Here is a 19079-nt window from a genome sequence, read left to right on the forward strand (position 1 = left end):
AAGTTCAAATGAATAGGAGAAAAATAAAAATAGATCACACCGGAAGATAAAATGAAAGAAAAGAAACAGAAGGAAGAAAATATATTCAAGAAAGTAAGTAGCACTGTTATAGTGATGACAACTGAATAGAAAAATAAGGAAGGTTGACTCATTATATGTAAGATTAAAGTGACATGTAATTGTCATAAAGAACTCCAGGAAGCTTGCTAATGTGTATTAAATAGTAGTGGGCTATCTATCTATCTATCTATCTGTCCATCTATATAGAGAAAGAGAGATAAAATAAGTTTGGAATAAATCAATTACTGATATTTACTAAATCAATTTTTGCCATGAGTGGATTAGAGTAAATTTGTTAATAACCTAGCTTCTGTATAAAACAGAAGTAAAAATCATAATTGTAGCAGATTTGACTGGGGGATATTCTGTTTCGTAACATGTTGAGAACTAGTTAAATATGCAAAAAAAAAATCTACTATACTGAAATCAGGTCAATACAAAATAAACTGGCAAATAGACCAAACAGATTTCAGATATGCATTCCATTATGAAGGAAATTTGGAATACAAAGAGAACGTATTAAGACAAATTCTGAGGCTTCCAGGTTGATTTCAAAGAAATGTAATGTCAGATTTTAAATCTTTTAGCCACTCAGTTAAAAATGAACAATATAATTTAAATGAAGAAATTAGCACTTTATGATCTACGCTTGGCTTTATATATGGATACTGCTTTCATCTTATTTCATCTTATTAGTTCTTCATGGCGTACATTGCTAAAGATGAGATGCAAAAATTGAGCCCTCCCTGGGTAGAGGAAAAAAAGATAATAATCTTTGAGATTTTTGTCAGAACTCATATTCCTCAGTCTCAAAATGCTTTTATAGGATGAGAGTATTCACCTGTGAAATACACCAACTGTACCGCACATGACATCTATGTTATTAGAGGGGATGTGGGAAAAGACTGCATGACTCCCAGTTTACATGTGGCACCTGGACCAGCGCTCACGTTCTGAGCTTTGCTTTTTCCTCTTAATGTCTGATTGAATGCCAGATTACATTTTCCATCTTAGAATCAGAATCCCACCTCTCTCTGATGTTGCTCTATTCAAAAAGTCCACCCAGTTCATAGTTTATGCTAAAAATTGCGAGTATGTGTTCATTTTTATAAGCACATGCTGCCCTAGTACTCAAAAATAGTTGATAGTGAGATAAGTTTTGTGATAAGTGAGATAAGAAATAGTGATGAGTGCATTCTGATCCAGTCCTACCCTCTTATACCCAATTCACGGAGTATCACACTCCTGGATATCCGAGAGTTCTGAGGTCTGGGGTAAAGATATGTACAGAGCTTCTAGAAGGAAGCTTGCAGGGGCTCTAAGAGAAGTGATGAGATAGTCCACAGTCACAACTTCATAAAGATTAAACTTTAACCAACATATTTAAAGGAGACAGACTGGGATTGACAATGATGATTATCAAGATGCCATTGCTATTTTTTAAAGTAGTATGTTTTAGAAACAGCAGTAGAAATGCTAATAAAGACCAAATCCACTAATCCTATCACTCACAATCTAAGTTAATGAAATCTCTGAGACAGCTCTTTTGACAATCATGAAATCCTCTCCTACAAATGCTGCCCTGTCTCATACTCTGTTCTTCATTCCTGTCTTTCTGAGTCTCTCCTCAGCTCTCTTTCCTCTGTCCTCTTTCACCCCTTGTCCTGGTCTCCTCTCTCCCTACTTCTCTCCCCTTTTCTCTGAAACACCAGCATTTCTTCCCATTTGGTTCTGAGAATGTTGCAGAGTGTCTTGGTAAGAGGTGTCGTGTAGCAGGGGTCTGTTAGCCCCACTCATGTCACAGCCTCGAGCTCCGTTCCTGGGGGTGGGGGACTGTCTCGCACAGAAGGAGGACCTGGATGTCAGCAGCACTCACAAAGCCTGTTTTCATCAAATCTGAAGTATTACTATTCCCTCAACTTCCTGAGCTGCAATATACACCCCACCCTTACTCTGGGGCACAGATGGTGCTTACCAAATTAACAGGACACATTTGAACACACGCAACTTCATAAGATACACATTTAGTGTAAAAGAATCATCTGTTCAGCATTGCCTGCACCTGAATTCTTAGCACTATCCTTGCCTTTTCTTGTTTTACCTGCTTATTTTTTCTCTGCCTGTGATGAGGACATATTCTGTCTGGTTTCTCAGTTCTACTGGTGTGTTTGAAATGGCCTCTTCACTTGGAGACAGTGTAGGGCAGTGGTTGACATTATAAATCCTGGAGTTAAAGCGGCTCAGTTCCTGTTTCAATCGCTCATCACTGTGTGCCCTTGGGTGAGCTACCTTAATGGAACTTATTTCGTGTAGCTGCAGGGGGGTTAAATGAGTTCGTATGTGTCAAGTTTTCTGGGTCCAGAGTCGGTGTTCTTTATAGCATCCCGCTTCTGAGATTGCTGTTAAATAGCTATCAGACCATGAGCAATACTACCAACAATCCTATGACCCAATCTCATTATCAGTAAAGTTTCTTCCAACTTCAACGCAGTTGATTCATTCAACAAACATGGGTGGAGTGAATCAGGCAGGTACTGAGCTGGGCACTAGGTAGGTCACTGCAGTGAACGAGACAAACATTGCCCCTGCCTCCCCAAAGCTTATGATGTAATGGAAAAGACTGGGCCACACATTTGAAAAACAGAGGCTATGACTGGGGGAACCGCCCTAGTCCAATGACATTTTCCCTGAGGAAATGACATTTAATCTGAAAATTGAATGAGTAATATTTAGAACAATAAAATGGCTCTAGGTAGAAAGAGTGGTAAACAAAAAGACCCTGAGAAGAAGAGAGCCCGGGACATTCTGAGAACTGAAAGAGAGCTAGCAAAGCTTTCATAGAGAGCGCTAAGTGAGAATGAGGAGGAAGGGAAGGGAGCGAAACTGGAAAGTGGCCACATCCCAGGGGACCCCAAGCTACCCACATAAACAGGAAAAGTAGAGTGTTTGCTGCTTAATCACAGCTTCTAAGTCTCCAGACCTCACTTTCCAGGTTGCTGGCCTTAACAGAACTCTAGAAACACCATTGCCAGAGACGTGGGCAGAGGACAGATCTGGAGGATCTCAAAGGCTCTGTAAGTATCCCAAGAGCAATGAGCAGCCATGAAAATGTTTTAAGCAGGGGTTTGAAGTGATCAGGTTTTCTCTTTAAAATCACTTGGCTGCCCTGTAAAGGATACTCTGGAGGGGACATAAAGACCAATTAGCAGTACTGCAAGCGACAGATGACAGTGGTACAGACTAGGGTGGTGGCTGTGGAACTGGAGGGAAGTAGGTAGATTTATAAGGTAAAAGAATAATTGATGGAGCGTGGAAAATAGAGGATACAGATGATTTTAAAATATTTTCTAAAGCTTCTACAAATACTTATGCTTTATGAAACTATTCATTCATATTAGTTCATTCAACAAACACCTTTTGAGTGCTTGAGATGTCTAAGATATGTCTCTCATGGCACACTGGTATTACATTAAACTTAAGAATAGTAACCACTGACCTCGTTTGAGTTCAACATCAGAAATATGGATCACCAAGGAATGAAATTAAGGAGTTCCGTAGCCCAGGGCTAGAAGGATGAGGAAGACCTACTCTACCAGTTAGACTGAGGATTGGAGTGGCAAGCAGAAGATGGATGGCTTGTACCAGCTAGCTTCTGCTGTGCAGATATTCTAAAAATAAAATGTGCCTTCTTAAAATAAACTTTTTAAAAAAGGTCAATGACTTCAACTTTGGGCTTATTAATACCCAGATCAAACCAAAATAAGTTAGTCACACGGAGGACTGACTGATGACTGATTTCAAATTGGACGGTTTCCATTTTAGTGAGCAAGGGTCAGCAGCATTTTATTTGGTGAAAACTATCGAGCTAAATATTAAATGTTAATCAGGAAGATAAAAAGTAATGTCTTTAACATCTGACTAGCAAATGGAAACCAAAACTTCCACGTGTAAACCCAGCATCATAGCTTGGTCCTGTGATGGGTTTTTAAAGGACACTCTGTGATCCTCCAGTTGAGCCTGTTGCTTTCAAGTGGCTGATGGGTCCCTTCTAAGGATGCGGCTGTATGTGGGGCCCAGGTGCTGGCAGGTTGAGCACCTGACAGCAGCAATAGCTAGATCAACCATGGTGAACGGGAGCCCACATGAGCCCTGCTCATAAGCCTTCATCACTGTCAACAGGTCCGCTCCAGGAGCCGACGGTACTAGCACGCGAATGGCTGTAGACAGGGGCCGGATGAGGTCGGCCGGCTGAGTCATTCTGTCTCCTTGGTAGTTTAGTGCCCCTTCCGTGGCAGGTGATCTCCACTGGGTGTTGATACGTGGTACAGAGATCTTATTTTACGTCCACTTCCTTTGGTCATTCGCATGCCTCTTCTCCAGAATTTCTTAGCCCTGATCTTCAAGTATGTCTTTTATAGGCCCTTTAAACATGCAGCTAAGCCATTCACTATTACCCATGAGTTTATGTATATTCTTATTTTGGGCCAATTCTACACAAAGTATTTAGTCCATAAAGCTCTGCCTCTTGGGAGGGTTTTCCCTCACTGCTGATTTTGGGGTCCCCCTTCTATAGGGCTGTAGTGTGCAGCAGCCTTTTTTAGCTTGCACCCCCCACCATGAACCAACCTATCCATAAACTAAGCTTGGTTTTTTTTTTTAATCCTCCACCAGCTCATCATAAAGGGAATACCCACCCCCTCCCCTCCCTGCATGCACTAAACATGCAGGTGTTTAGTGATGTGTGGGTCTGGGACACTTACTCATGCAGCTTACTTGTGTCCTCTGGCCCATGCTCATGCCTGCTTCCAAATATTCCATTTCCATCTTCCGGTGAATTGCTGCTGGGTCTGACAAATTTCAGCTTATGATGAGCAGCTCTAGCCAGATGGTTGCCTACTGCCTCGCAGTCAGATCTTTTGTCTTTACCAGTGTGCCTGGTCGCATGCCAAGAGCAGTCTTCTGAATGGTGTGTAATTCTCCCCTGCTCATGACATGATCTTGCTCTTGAACCATAGGGGTCTATGTTAAGATCTTCCCAGCTTTAGTGGAACAACGCATCAGAGGAGCCATGAGGGATATTTTACAAACATCTCCTTCAAACCAAAAGACGCACATAAGAGGTGAGCTTTCTTATTAGATGGGTAAAACCCAGATCTCATATTTTATACCTGCATGGGAGCTGACCACTTTAAAATTAGTAGTCTCTCAATGCCTGGGTAGCCTCAGTTAACACTGGTTTTTAACTCTTGAACAGTTAAGCTCATCTTACATAAGGGTCTCATATGCTCATCTCTTATCTCTTCCAATCTCCCCTTCCAGTCCCGTCACGTATTACCCACACCCACCACCATCACCATTATCCGTATTTGCAAAAAGGGATCTGAAAGTATGGTTTTATCTTGATTTTATGCTTCGGCAGTTAGAAAATGGTTTGTCATTTTGTATTTAACATAGCAATTGTCATGACAATTTGATGTTACTGGTTAGGTGGTGTTCCCTTCTTTGCATATGTCTATGGTGTGATGGTTGCTATAACAACAGAACCAGGAGCTGACACCATGGATTTTTAAAGGATTGCTGATGCTTGTGCAAAGAACTTATGGGACATACTTTCAGAAAAGAGCTCACAGGCTTAATTATTTAAATTGTTGGGTATTTGTAGGAATAAGGCTGTGACTCTGTTCCAGAAATGTGAAGGCGGTAATCAGTCTGTCACAGAGGGTTACACACCCATAGCTCTAGTGTAGGCTTATCGCTTCAATCATTTTGTACAATTTGATGGAATTCCAGTGATACAGTGCTGATTGATCCCTGTTCATGTGGGACAGTCACGTTCTCCCTAAGTGCCCTTTGAAGATTCTAACAGTGAGAAATGAGAAGAGGGATTCTATTATAAGTAGGCTTCAAAAAAAGGTGATTCTTCTAGAGAAGCAGGACTATAGAAAAGCTAAAAAATCACAGCAGAAAAAGGCATTTCTTGTTTTATGATCACTTGAGATTATACTCTGAGATGACTACCTCATACATAGGTTAGCGCATGTAAAGATGTACAGAAATAAGTGGATGTTGGGCACTAATGTATCCACAAGGTCACTCATTTAAAGACAGGTCATTTGATTTCTCAAGAAACTGCTTTATGTCATTTTCATGTCACAGACTTCACATTCATTCTCCCTTTTCTCCATTAATTAATGATAATAAAAGTATGGATTTATGAGATATTGTAAAGTGTATTAGGTAACTAGATGTCTTATTTGATTAGTAATATCATGGTTTTTAAAATAAATTTTACTAGGTGATCAAGTTTCTTTGGAAAATATTCCAGGGACATAAAAATTTTATCACTGACTTCCTGTAGAAAAACTATGAAGTCTTTATCTTCGTAGTGGCTGGCACACATCCCTCCAAAAAAAAAAAAGCAAAATAAAAAGTTCATGAATGACTGTTCAAATTAGTGAGAGTTGTTATTACAATTTTAAAATCACTGCAAAATTACTTTAGCACCTAGTAGCTCCTCGTTACTGACTGCAGAAGACCAAGTTTGTAATCTAGTGGCAGACATGAGACATAGTTTATGGAGAACAAAGTAAGAAGACGTTCCATAATTTTTAGATCATATCCCAAGATAAAATGGATATAGTGTCCAACATAGCTGGGCACATAATCATCAGTGTTAAAGCAGAGTTATTTAAGTATAGATGGGTAATAGAACATGACAGTTTCTGATGTTAATAATTTAAAAAGTAAAGAGTAATTGAATTTAATTTTAAAAAGCTGTTCCTTGAGGAAAAGTCACTGTAATTGTGATGAGCAGAGAAATAATTGTGGATGTTCTGAAGGGGACATTTAGATGATTTCAAGGTCTGTAGTGATTAAAGTTATTGTTTGCTGTTGTTGGTTTTGATGTCTAAGCCCACATCAAAACTTAGTAATTTCATTGTTCTTGATACTGGAAAGTATTTCATAAATATCTATGAGAAATATACAACTAATTCTGTATTCCCCAGGCCTCAAGCTCACAATGACTAACCTTTCCCTGATTGTGACTACTTTCCCTGGAGACTCTGTGTCCTTACAGATGACCTGGGGTTAATACTGATGAGCATGGAGGCTCTGGAGTCAGACAGACCTCTGTTTAAATCCCAACTCAACCAGTCGCTAGCTTTATGACACCCAAATTACTTGGTTACATTACATCATTATTTCATTATCTGTAGATGATAGTTGAGAATAATAATTGGGCCCATCTCAGAGGATTCTTGTAGACATTAAATGAGGTAATATAAATTACATGCCTGATATACAGTGAGCTCAATAAATATGAACAATTATTATTGACATGGCAGATGGCATCAGTCTCCTGTGAATAGAGCTGAAGGCTACAACTTGCTTTAAATGTCAGGGATCTTTGTGTAACCAGTCTGGCATTGAGCCTTGATTATCAGGAAAAGGCATTAAAGGCCCATTCCTCCAACCTGATTTCTCAGACCACACCCTCTATGTATACACACACACACACATTCATACACATACAAATGCATTCCAACAGAACTGAAATAGAGAACGGAGAATTCTCTATGCAAGAGAATAGAGCCATGGATGAATAAATGGATAGACCCTGACCCAGTGTTAAGAAATAACAAGATAGGCACCCTGTCTTCTACCTTCCCACTCACTTGGGAGAACTGAGGTCCTGCCCTCTCATTAAGGATGTCAACCTACCCCTCCATAGAGCAAGAGAGAAGAGCCTGGACCTGGGTAGGTACTAAGCCTCCATGGTACCCAGCCAGCTGGTCCACCTACCAACCACACAGACATGCAAAAAAGTCTGGGGAAAAAAAGATGAAGACAGCCTCACTAGAGGCAGTACTGGCAGAGAAGGAAGAGACGTTGCAGCAATTGTTCAGGAAATTAAGATCCTGGCCCTGGTGGCCTGTGTACATAAGAGGCAAGCCTGATTCCAGTATTTGCTGATTAGGAATTCTCGCGGGGACACACTGAAGAAACGTACTAAGTACGTATGGCTTGTACCAGCAGAGAGATCCTAAATGAAGAGTAGTCTAAAAGTCAGTGTCAGTTACTGATAAGAAGAAGAAGATTTGAGGAAAGAATGTTCCTTCAAACCAGTTTGTAGGTGCCTCACTCATAAGCCTTTGGCGAAGGTCGAAGTATCTATCTCCCGAAAGTGGCACATACGCACACGCAGTATTTTGCGTGTCACTTCAGAAGACGTGTGGCATTCCAGATCCTCTGCCTCCACCAGTGGACCAGGAAGGGGATGCCGAACCCTGCTCTTCTGAGTCATAAAATGACTTAGGCTTAGTAATTGCTCTCTGAAAACTCACTGTTTTTCTTCTCTATAGTCTTGACTTTTTCCCCCATCTCTACTTTCATGTATGCTTAAGAGATACATTTTGCACAGCATTTCCCTAATTGTAATAATAAACCAATGAGAGGTGAATGAGAAAAACTTTTTTCTGTTTTACTGTGCATGATCTTCCAGTGGTGCATTAGCCGGCGGTAATAATAGCTCAGTACTAAACTCAGTCGGGAGTGACTTTCATCTTTAAACTAATTACCACATTACAAAGGAATAGATGAATACGAAAACAAAGACAGTAGACATGCTGAGGCTGAGTGCCATCAAACCCGGTGCAAGGGAGGGCACAGAAGTCAACAGAGAGAATTGCTAAAGATAAAAGCTTTAAATTTAACAATAAGATGTGGGAAAGGTTTTCACCGTGTTCATTAAGGTAAAAGGTTTAACACCAACTTGTTATGATTTCTCACATGCAAAATGTGATTCACTGCCACTCGTGATGTGCATTTGCTAAGAATACACTAATAACTAAATGATTAAACTGAAAAAAAAAAACCCCACTAATAACTCTAACCAGCCATAGCACGACATGGCTAATCTCCCAAGCACTGGGGGCTTGTGCTGTGTTTGTTTGGGTGGGCTGGCTGATTATTCAAAGAAGTGCACACTTATATAGGACTGAGAGTGAAAGGCTGTAGATCGGATGCCAGCTTACCTGGGAATACTTTTTTAAAATATACATAATTGTTTGGACCTTCCTATTTCAATTTAATTAGAATTGCCACAGTGGGGCCCGCGTGCAGCGTTTATTGACGGTTCCTCAGGAGATGCTAAAGACTAGGCAGAATCAGGACCTTTTTCTAGACCCTCCGTATCAACTTTGGATTTAAAGGCAGCCATTCTGATGCCTTCTCTGATTGGAGCCAGTTGTTGGCTCTTTAGAGAAAAGGTAAAATTTAAGTCTAACATCCCTTGTTTTCACAATAATTTGAAGAAAGATTATTGTGGGTCATCTTACAAACACATCCTGTTATAAAGGCTATTTTCAAGCAAAGTAGCATTTTAAGAGCTCATATGTGGAAATCAGTCTGTTTGCAGGTAAACCAAGTTGAATCTGCTTGAGACAGGTCTCAAACGCTATCTGCAAATGGGCTGGATTTTGCGGATGAAAATAACCTATAAATTAGTTGACATTCAGACAACTCTTTTGACTTTCTCTAGTTTTTCCCTCCTTGCTTTGATTCTATCTACACCCTAATACCTTCTTACCGTAGGATCTGCCTCCTACCATTTTTCATGACATACATTTAGAAAAAATAATTGTGCTCAACCTTTAGTCAGTATTTAGTATCTACTTCCTTTAAATTTTTTTTTTTCCTGTTATGCTTTTACCTGCTTTCCTTCTCAACTGATGCCCTCTGACATTGTTTCGGTTTTTCTCTGTATATTCTGCCTCAAAAACATCCCATGAGTTAGAGTTAAGCATTCGACTTGCATCCTTAATGTCTAATACAATTAATGGAAAAGTTATTTCTGTTCAATTTGTGAAGAATAATGGAGTTCTGCTTTAGAGATGTTCAATGACTTGTTCAAATGAAAAATAAAGTTTTTATTAGAAGCTATTATTCTCCAGAGTAGCAGTCACTGAATGAACCAGTAGTGTGCAGTGAACCAAGTTTACAGCCTGAGATTGATGACACTGATGACAGGTATAAATGGAGTGTCTGCGTCACTAAGGAGAGGCATTATGATGCAAAAAGGATCAGACTGGGAGCTGTGTGATTTGACTTCAAATTCCAGTCTGTTGCTTGCTAGTTGTGTGACCTTGGACAAATTATTAACCTTTCTGGGTACAATCGTCTGAAAAGAGCCCTCCACCTGAAGGCAGAAAATCTGGGCTCAAGCCATATCTCTTCTTTCAGGCTTTGTGACTTAGATCATGTTACTTGACTTCTCTGAGCCTGTTGAGGATAATACCAATCTGACCTCACTGGGTTGTAATGAAAAAACTTAATAAAATAGTAAAGAATGGAGCAGGAACTCAGTAAATGTTTGGAGTTATTTTAAAGCATAGAGCTTAGTGACAGACATGGAATAATAATAATAATAAAAAAAGTCTTGGAGTCAAGGACAACTGAACAGCTGTGTGACTTCTAGTAAGTTACTTAGCATCTCTGAATCTGTTTCCTCTGACTGTCATATGGATTAAATCAAAGTATTATGCATATAGACCATTTTCCTTGGTCTCACTGGTATGTGGGAATGAACGAGGTCAGATTAACAGTATATTACACTAGCTTTGCCCTCACCTACTTGCTTCCTACAGCATCCACCCTTTATGGTGACAGAGACACCATCTCCTCCCCCACAGCCCACTTGCTGCTGGGCAAGGCTCTAGGACTTCTGATCATTGGCTTGTAAATAGAAGTGATGTGTTTGTTATGACCACTTAGCCTCTCCTGACAGATACACCCATGTTTTTGCCTACATACTTTCTGGAAGTCACAGTGAATTTCCAGAAATGCTACTGAATATATCAAATCAGTTATCACAGGACATCCTGCTGATCCCACTGCTACTTCTCAAGCACCTGCTGCCTCCCACCAAAGAGCTCTGTAGACACCTGCTACACACTTCTCCCTCAATGTGCTAAAACTATTTGTTGGATTGTGGTACATAGAGGATATGTTGCTCTCCCTCATTTTATGTTACACTGCATTAAAGGAGTTCTGATACACCTTTAGTGGAAGTGCTCTTTTAGGGCACACCCTCTCACCCTCACTTGGCTCTCTCTCCTGACCCAGACAGGGCCCCCGAGCAAGGCGTCAATCCAAGTGATGCAGAAGTCACTTGAGGAGTGAGCAAACGCTTCTCTCTCCTCTTTTCTGATGACTAAGGCTTTGCTATTGCATTAGGCAAGTGATAGCTGGTTCCTCCTTTCCTTACAGCTAGTTGTTTTCTCGGCGATCCTCAGCATTTTTGTTAGAGCAGTCATATAGCTAGATGTGAGCAGAGAAAGGGGGACAGAGGCCAAATGGTAGGAATTGGGCAAAAAGGAGGGGCCCGGGCCAAATGCAGGAAACATATGTAGTGTAAACAAGGGTCCCTGGGCAAACAAAGAAAAGCAGGAACCTCTGAACTGATAAGAGATCACACATTTTGGGGTGACAAGTGGCCTGGAGATGACAAAGAAAGGTGGGAAAAGGCAGGAATCACCAATGTCCTAATGTAACATTTTGCTCATTATGCCCTCATTTCAATACAATTAGCCTTGCAGATTAGAAGTACCCATCATGCACTGACGCCATGACACTTACGATCCAGACTAAGTAAGGACAAAAATCCCTCCTCCCTTGGGAAGGTAGAGTTGGGATGAAAATCAGGGAATATGACTCCAAACCCCTCCCTCCCAATTGAATATTCTGCCCATTTATTTTTACACTCTGTGTAACCAACTTGCCAAAGAAACTCAGGGCAGCTGCTCACCTGAGCCTGCCCGCTCTCCCCTTGAGAGTGTACTATCCATCCTTAATAAAGCCTCACTTTCTTAACCTCCGAGTCCTATCTCTGAATTTTTTCTGCAACGAGACAAGAATCTAAACACTGGGAACACTTTCATGAAAATAGATTTGCCCAAATCTATTCAGACACAACTGATCTGCTTAAGTGGATGGACTAGCCTCAAGCTGAGCTACCCACCCATGCACATGAAGTATCATGTATGTGAAATATTCAGTAGAGATTGGGAAACGGAAGTTTAATAGATGGTGGTGCCACTGATGGCGAAGATAGTCAATATTTCTCTTTCCCTCCTCTTCACCTTCTTTATCTTTCATTCTTCTCTTTCATGATTGTCAGAGAGTATGAATAGCTTTCATTTTACACAGAGAAATGCAGCCCTTCCTGAATACTGAATTGAATTTATTTTTATATCTGATAGCAATCGAGTCAAAGAAGATGGTCTGGGAATGTCTCACATCTGATCTAACTCACCCTCTAAGATTTTAAACTTTGTTCTTTTACAATATTGTTAAACACAATTATTAGGGGATTTTTCTTTCAATTTTCATCAGATCCTGTTCTTTAGACTTTTTGAATTTCATGAATCAGGGGAACTTCCCAAGAAAAATGGGGGTTTTGATGCCAAAAGTATTTTAAAAGGGTTTTGATGTTTCTTTCAAGGTACTCTTCTCGGGGTGTGGTGTGTAGAAAATTTCACTTAGCTGATTTATTGCTACTGGAAGGGAATTGTTTCATTTCCTTTAGATGGTATAAAAAGGAATCTTTTTCCTGCTGCTTTTAAGTGATAAAAATCTAAAAACAATATGTCTAGTATAAGCATTTGGATGTTACTTTTTCCCGCTGCTGAGAAAATAAGCAACCCCATTAACAAAATGCCATTAAAATCAAACTTTTAACACCAATGAAATTTGAAACTCAGTAGTAATAATAATTGAAATCATGTTACTTTTGCTGATATTTTTCTGGGTTTCTTTGTTGATTGGAAATTTCATTGCAAAACGAAAGCCTAAACAACAGAATTTTTGAAATAGAAGAAAGCTTATTTAACCAAAACATCTTATTAGGTATAAAAGAAGCCGAAGCCCAGAGAGTTTACATTATTTACCCAATGACACAAAGCTAGTTAGTGAAAGACTTGATTTCATAGTCTCTTTTTAATAGTATAAAAACAGTTGTTTACAGTACACATTGGTTTATGTCATAAATATTTATGTGCAGACAAAACCCAAGCAAGAATTTTGCAAACCTTGCACACATCACTATGAATATGTGCTAAGCCTAGTCTACTTTTTTTGATTTCCATCTATTACAGCCCCCAAAATTCCCTCCTGTTGCTAAAGATAAGTTAAGAAGAGAAAAAGAAGATGAGAGTTATAATACAAATACAGCGTTAAAACCTTCATTTATGAGAGAAGTGCTGGGAAGCTGTGCAGAAAACAAAAAAGACATCCTATCTGTGGAAACTCCAAAAGGGCCTATGCTGTTGATTTTATGGATTTGATGTTTCACAGACCAAACTAAGAACATTTGAATCCATTCCAATTTCACGTCGACAGGTTTTATTTTTTACAGCCGCAGAAGCATTGGTCTCCTTACCAAATATGGATATTGAAACCATATTCCAAGGTAAGGAACAAGCTATAATGATAAAACCAGAATGTTACAATTACTATGACAAATGTGCTGACATTTATTTGAGGACGTTATTCTCCAGAGATAGAGACCCATGAATCTTTCCCTTGATATACCCTCCCCCAATTGAATTGAGTAGTTCCCTAGCATCCAATATATGTTTTTTGTTATAGAATGTTGTGCCAGGCACCTCTTGCGTACTACTTCAAACCCTTTTATTCCAGTCCCTGCTACAGCTGCATGTTCAATGTCTACTTCAGCCAGTTTTGTGAAGGAGCAAACCTATCATTTTTCCCTGTGTGCATCTTCCTGCCTTGCTTAGAGTTTGTCAGGTAAGGAGCACCTGTGGACCCCTGCTCAATACTTGCATTGGTCAGGGTTCAGTCAGAGGAGATTTTACAGATATTTGTATTTGTTACAAGGATTTTACCTTACACGATTGTGGGTGCTGGTTCTGCCGTCACTCGTAGGCTGCTGTCTTCAATTCAGTGGTGGTGTTTTTCTGCTCTTGTTCTTCCTCATTAGGCTGTAAGCTCAACAAAGGCAAGTTCATGTTCATCATGTTTTCGTTGTACTCGTTAATGTATCCCCTCACCAAGAAAGGTGTCTGGTCAGTTTGTTAACTAAATACATTTTTAAATGTTTGAATTGATAAACTGGTCTAAAGATCACAACCTAAAGTAGCAATAAACTCTAACTTAAAAGGGTATAAACAGTGGTTTCTCCAAGAGTAAAAACTGTAACTGCTGTCCCTTGACATTTTAAGAAATAATCTGAAAAAAAAAAAAAAGAACAGATTGAAATTTTCTGGATTTTCAGAAGACATTTAGATTTTCCTAATAAAGAAATTAAAAATCAACCAAAATAAATGGCATAAAATGTTAAGGCTGTGCCTGCAAGAAAATCAGCCTTATTTTTCCACATGGAGAGATGCCAGATGGTGTAACAGAGAAAAATAGTCCAAATATAAAAGATGACTGGTTATCAGGGAGGGGCCCAGAGTTGGTCTAGACTGCCCAAGCAGACATCCTTCCAGTGTATTTTTCTTCCAGAAAGGCAAACCGAATGCGAAAGTTGCTTAGGAAGGAAACTGGAAGCCACGATATCCTAGAACGTTTACTTGAATTGTTCTGCTTTCTGTCCAGAACAGAAGCTTAGTCACTGAGTGGCTAGCTGCTCAGCACCATTTTCCAGCCTTGTGGTACATTCAGCAGAGAGGTATGCTTGGCTGGAGGGTAAGTCTTCAGATATGGACAGACCTGATTATTCCAGTCTCTCGCATCTGTAGTCTGGCTCACCCTCTCTGGAGGATGATGCATATACAGTACCTCATTTATGATGTATTTGAAGCAACTTTGTCCTGAATTAGGGTGATCAGGAAAAAGTGTTACAGTTTTCTGTATCAGATGTGAACTTGGTCTTTGGGCATGGACATGACTGCTCCCTGAAAATTTCCTAGGTGATGACAGAGAAGAGAAAAAGGAGGAGGAGGGGAATTTTACATTTATTGAGTTCTTTCTAGGCACCGGGAACACTGCTAAAAACTTAATATGTATCATTTCACAATGCTCTCTGTGAAGTGACCCTGCTATTATACCCAGCTTTCAGATGAGGGAGGTAGAGCTTACAGAGCTAAAGAAACTTGCCTAAGGAATGCCACTAGTAATTATGGAAGAGATTCAAACACCAGTAGTCTGTTTCCAAAACCTCTTAAACACTGACCTCTTTAATATTAAAAGTTTAAAAATTAAATAAAAATGCATATTAATATAACACACCTATATGCCAACCACCCAGAGTGAATATATATTAGTTCATTGTATTTGGAAAATGTATGACTTCCCTTTCCTCAAGTATCTTTTGTGTCGCCTTGTCTCTCCCCTCCCTTTCTGGGACTCCAATTAGATGCATGTTAGACCATCTGATATTAACCTACAATTCCTGACCCTTTGTTTGTTTTTTAAAATCATTTTATGTCTCTTCTCCAGTTTAGATAATTTCTATTAACTTTTTTCTAAGTTCACTAATTTTTTTCTGCAATGATCTATCTGCTTTTAAACATGTCCAATAACATTTTAACTTCAAATATTACATTTTTCAGTTCTTTATATCAGAAATTGCAGGGGGTTGTTTTTGTTTCTGTTTTTGTTTTAGAGCTCATTTGTGATTAGTCCAACTTACATCCTCCCATGCCTCTCTCTGCCTTTTTTATTTCATTGATAGTCAAGCTGGCAGTCAATTGTGCTGCATTTTAAGATATATTTGGTTCACTTTTTGGACTTAATTGGGCAGAGCCCCAGAATCTAATTACCACAAGAATGCTAAGGACTACACTCTCACCTCCTCAACACCCACTGTGTTCTCAGCACAAATTCAGAGTGGGGTTATAGAGAATTGTCAAACCTAGCAATTTGCTTAGTATATGAGGCTCTTCCAGATAAGGCATTCTATTTCATTATTCCATTCTGTCATTTAGGCAAGCCCTAGCTGATTTACCCTTAGTCATGCTGTTTCTCCATCTATGACAGGCCAGCTTCTGCATCCATTTAGACACAGAACAGGTACCTCCCCCCCAACCCAGGTGTGGAGGCAGCCACAGCTCCCAATCAAATAGGTGGCACCCATATCCCTCTGCAGTTTAGTTCTTTAAGGCTTCCTTCTGTCCCTCTTTCTTGTCTAGCCCCACAGAAGAGTATGATTTTTTTTATTTTGCTTGGGTTTTTTCCCCTGTTGTTACTATAGGAGCAGAGTTCATTCACAACTAGCTAAATTCTAACTGGAAGTGGAAATCTCCTTATAAAGTTTCCTTATACTACACTCTCAGCAGCCACTACAGATTCAGGTGTAGTTCAGTCATACATATTATACATATATAAATATGTATTCTTTTTCCGATTCTTCTCCATTATAGGTTATTACAAGATACTGAATATTGTTCCCTGTGCTACAAACTAGGTCCTTGTTGTTTATCTGTTTTATATATAGTACTATGTGTCTGTTAATCCCAAATTCCCGATTTATCCCTCCCCCCTCTTCTCCCCTTTGGTAACTATAAGTTTGTTTTCTATATCTGTGAGCCTATTTCTGGTTTGTAAATAATTTCATTTGTATCATGTTTTTTAAGATTCCACATATCTGTAGTATCATATGATATTTGTCTTTCTCTGTCTGATTGACTTTACTTAGTATTGTAATAGAAAAGAACAACTCTGACGCCATGTTGGAGTTGTTCCTTTGACTTTAACCCTGGGCTCTGTTCCCTAGGCGTAGTCTTGCCCGTTCTGCACCTTTTGTAAAAGAATGCTGCCTAGAGCCTAAAATATACAGGAGAGCCTATTCTCAAGGCTCTGACCTTTCAGGCTATTAACACTTTCCATTCATACAAAGATGACAAGTTGCAGAATGGAAAATAATGTCTGTTTTTCAGAGGTTTACAGGGACACCATGATCTGACCCACGTGCACAGCTACAAGAACAAATGATTCCAGGAACAAAGAATTCTTACACCAAGAAGTTTGCAACAACCAAGCCTGCCCTCTCCCCTTTTTGGTGTAAAAGGAGCCTGAATTCTGACTTGGGGAAGATGGTCCACCAGGACATTAGTCTGCCACCTTCTTGGTCTGCCACTTTCCAAATAAAGTCATTATTCCTTGCCCCAACAATTCATCTCCCAATTTATTGGCCTGTCATGCAGTGAGCAGAATGAGTTTGGACTTGATTACAGTGTGATAATTTCTAGGTCCACCCATGTTGCTACAAATGGCATTATTTCATTCTTTCTTATAACTGAGTAATATTCCACTGTATGTATATATACCACATCTTCTTTATCCAGTCATCTGTGGATGGACATTTAGGTTGCTTCCATGTCTTGGCTGTTGTAAATAGTGCTGCTGTGAACATTGGGGTGCAGGGGTCACATGTTATTTCTTGTCACTTATTATCCTGGCTGATAGATATTTCACTGGCCTTTTCATGGACTAAGCTATTGTAAATAAGCCATTTCAATAAGTGTGGATTTCCTTCCTGCTCAACTCCAGTGTCTCATTATAATTAACCCAAGCCAGAAATAATTGTGCAGTACAATGAAGTTTTGCCCCAGAAGTTCTAGGATAAGACAAAAAAGTGGATTTCCTTCCTTCTGCTGCTAAATCAGATCCTCCTTTACAAGAATACATATTTAATCCAACATCTCAGTGGTTTATAGGTCTCACCAAATATTAGAATTATTATGGTCTTGTAATATATATACTATTTTTCTTAGTACCATCATTGGCATACTGTAAACATCTTTTATGTTTACACTGCATTATTTCCTTGAGTCAAATATTTTACTTACACAGAGAGCTCCTTCAGAGACTACTTTTTGTCAGTATGTGTGTTTACTATTTCCATATTTGTTTATTATACGTGTATCTTTTCTTCTCTATTCCTGGCATGGAATCCTTGTTAGAAGTCCTGTGTGATCAAACCTGTAAGATAGGGAATGTTACTAACATTTGCTAAGGCATTTAATTCTAAAAACATTTGGATGCAATACAAAGTTTTTTAATGAGAAAAAGAACTGTGCAGTGGAGGAGAGAAGCCTGTTTTGTGACTACAGCAGTTCTTTGACTGAAATAGGAGAGAGAATCACTGGTGTTTGTGTAGTGTTGCTATGGACTTCTATTCACTGACACGGCATTCCTCTACATTCTGCTTTGCAAGACTGGAAATTCCCCGAGAAATCTCCAGAAATGCTGAGTGCCACATCAAGGAAAAGAAAACTGAAACCAGGGAGCACAAGATGTGGGCAAGAACCTGACAAAATAGAATTATGCCATTTTCTAAAGTTAGCCTGATTGTGAGAGATATCACGATGTTAACTCTTGGACATAAACATACATATTGTTTGTTCTCAGTGTTGCTTTTTCCTTAGTCTGTAGTCAATGAGCAAGTATCTACTGAATGCATTATTTGCTTAGCAATGCCTGGAACACTGCGGGGTATTCTGAAGAAGAACCTATAGAACCCCTGCCCTCCAAGAGCCTACCGTTGAGTAGGAGGAATAAAATCAACACATTTAAGCCACAAGGCAAAGCAGGATGGTACTTAATCACTGTAAGTGCTAAATTATGAGGTACAGACTGTTAGTGCCATAAAATTCATTGGGAAGGGATATAAGGGAGCAGAGGGAGGGCTCCCAGGGTTCCAGAATATTCTATTTCCCATCTGAGGGGTGGTGACCTGGGTGTCCTCTTAACAACCACTTGTTAAACTGTACACATAAGTTTCATTTACTTTTGTTTATAACTCACAATAAAAATCATAGAGGGGAAAGAAGGAAGGAGATGAATAAAGCCTGGAATAATTAAGACAAAAATCTATAGAGGAAACAGGAGTTAAGGTGGGCTTTAAAATTAGCCCAGGGGAGGGAGATCATACAAATGCAAATGTAGCATGATTGTGGGTGGGTGGAGGTGCAGGTGGGTTGCAGGGAGAAAGGGTGCCGACAAGAGTGGACCTGGAGTTTGAGGGGGGCAGGGTGGATGGGGAGGGGCAGTAG

General features: G+C 39.6%; 1 long non-coding RNA gene across 1 annotated transcript; it reads left to right on the top strand.

Annotated features, from left to right (window-relative positions):
* Positions 1 to 2846: 2846 nt before the first annotated feature.
* LOC123615510 (uncharacterized) lies at positions 2847 to 18432 on the top strand. The gene is made up of 5 exons (XR_006723133.2): positions 2847 to 3134; positions 5076 to 5180; positions 13215 to 13528; positions 13759 to 13866; positions 16962 to 18432. It is a non-coding gene; the product is annotated as an uncharacterized LOC123615510 (long non-coding RNA).
* Positions 18433 to 19079: the final 647 nt, after the last annotated feature.

The sequence above is a fragment of the Camelus bactrianus genome, chromosome 9 (genome assembly GCF_048773025.1).
Source record: "Camelus bactrianus isolate YW-2024 breed Bactrian camel chromosome 9, ASM4877302v1, whole genome shotgun sequence".
NCBI lineage: Eukaryota > Metazoa > Chordata > Mammalia > Artiodactyla > Camelidae > Camelus > Camelus bactrianus.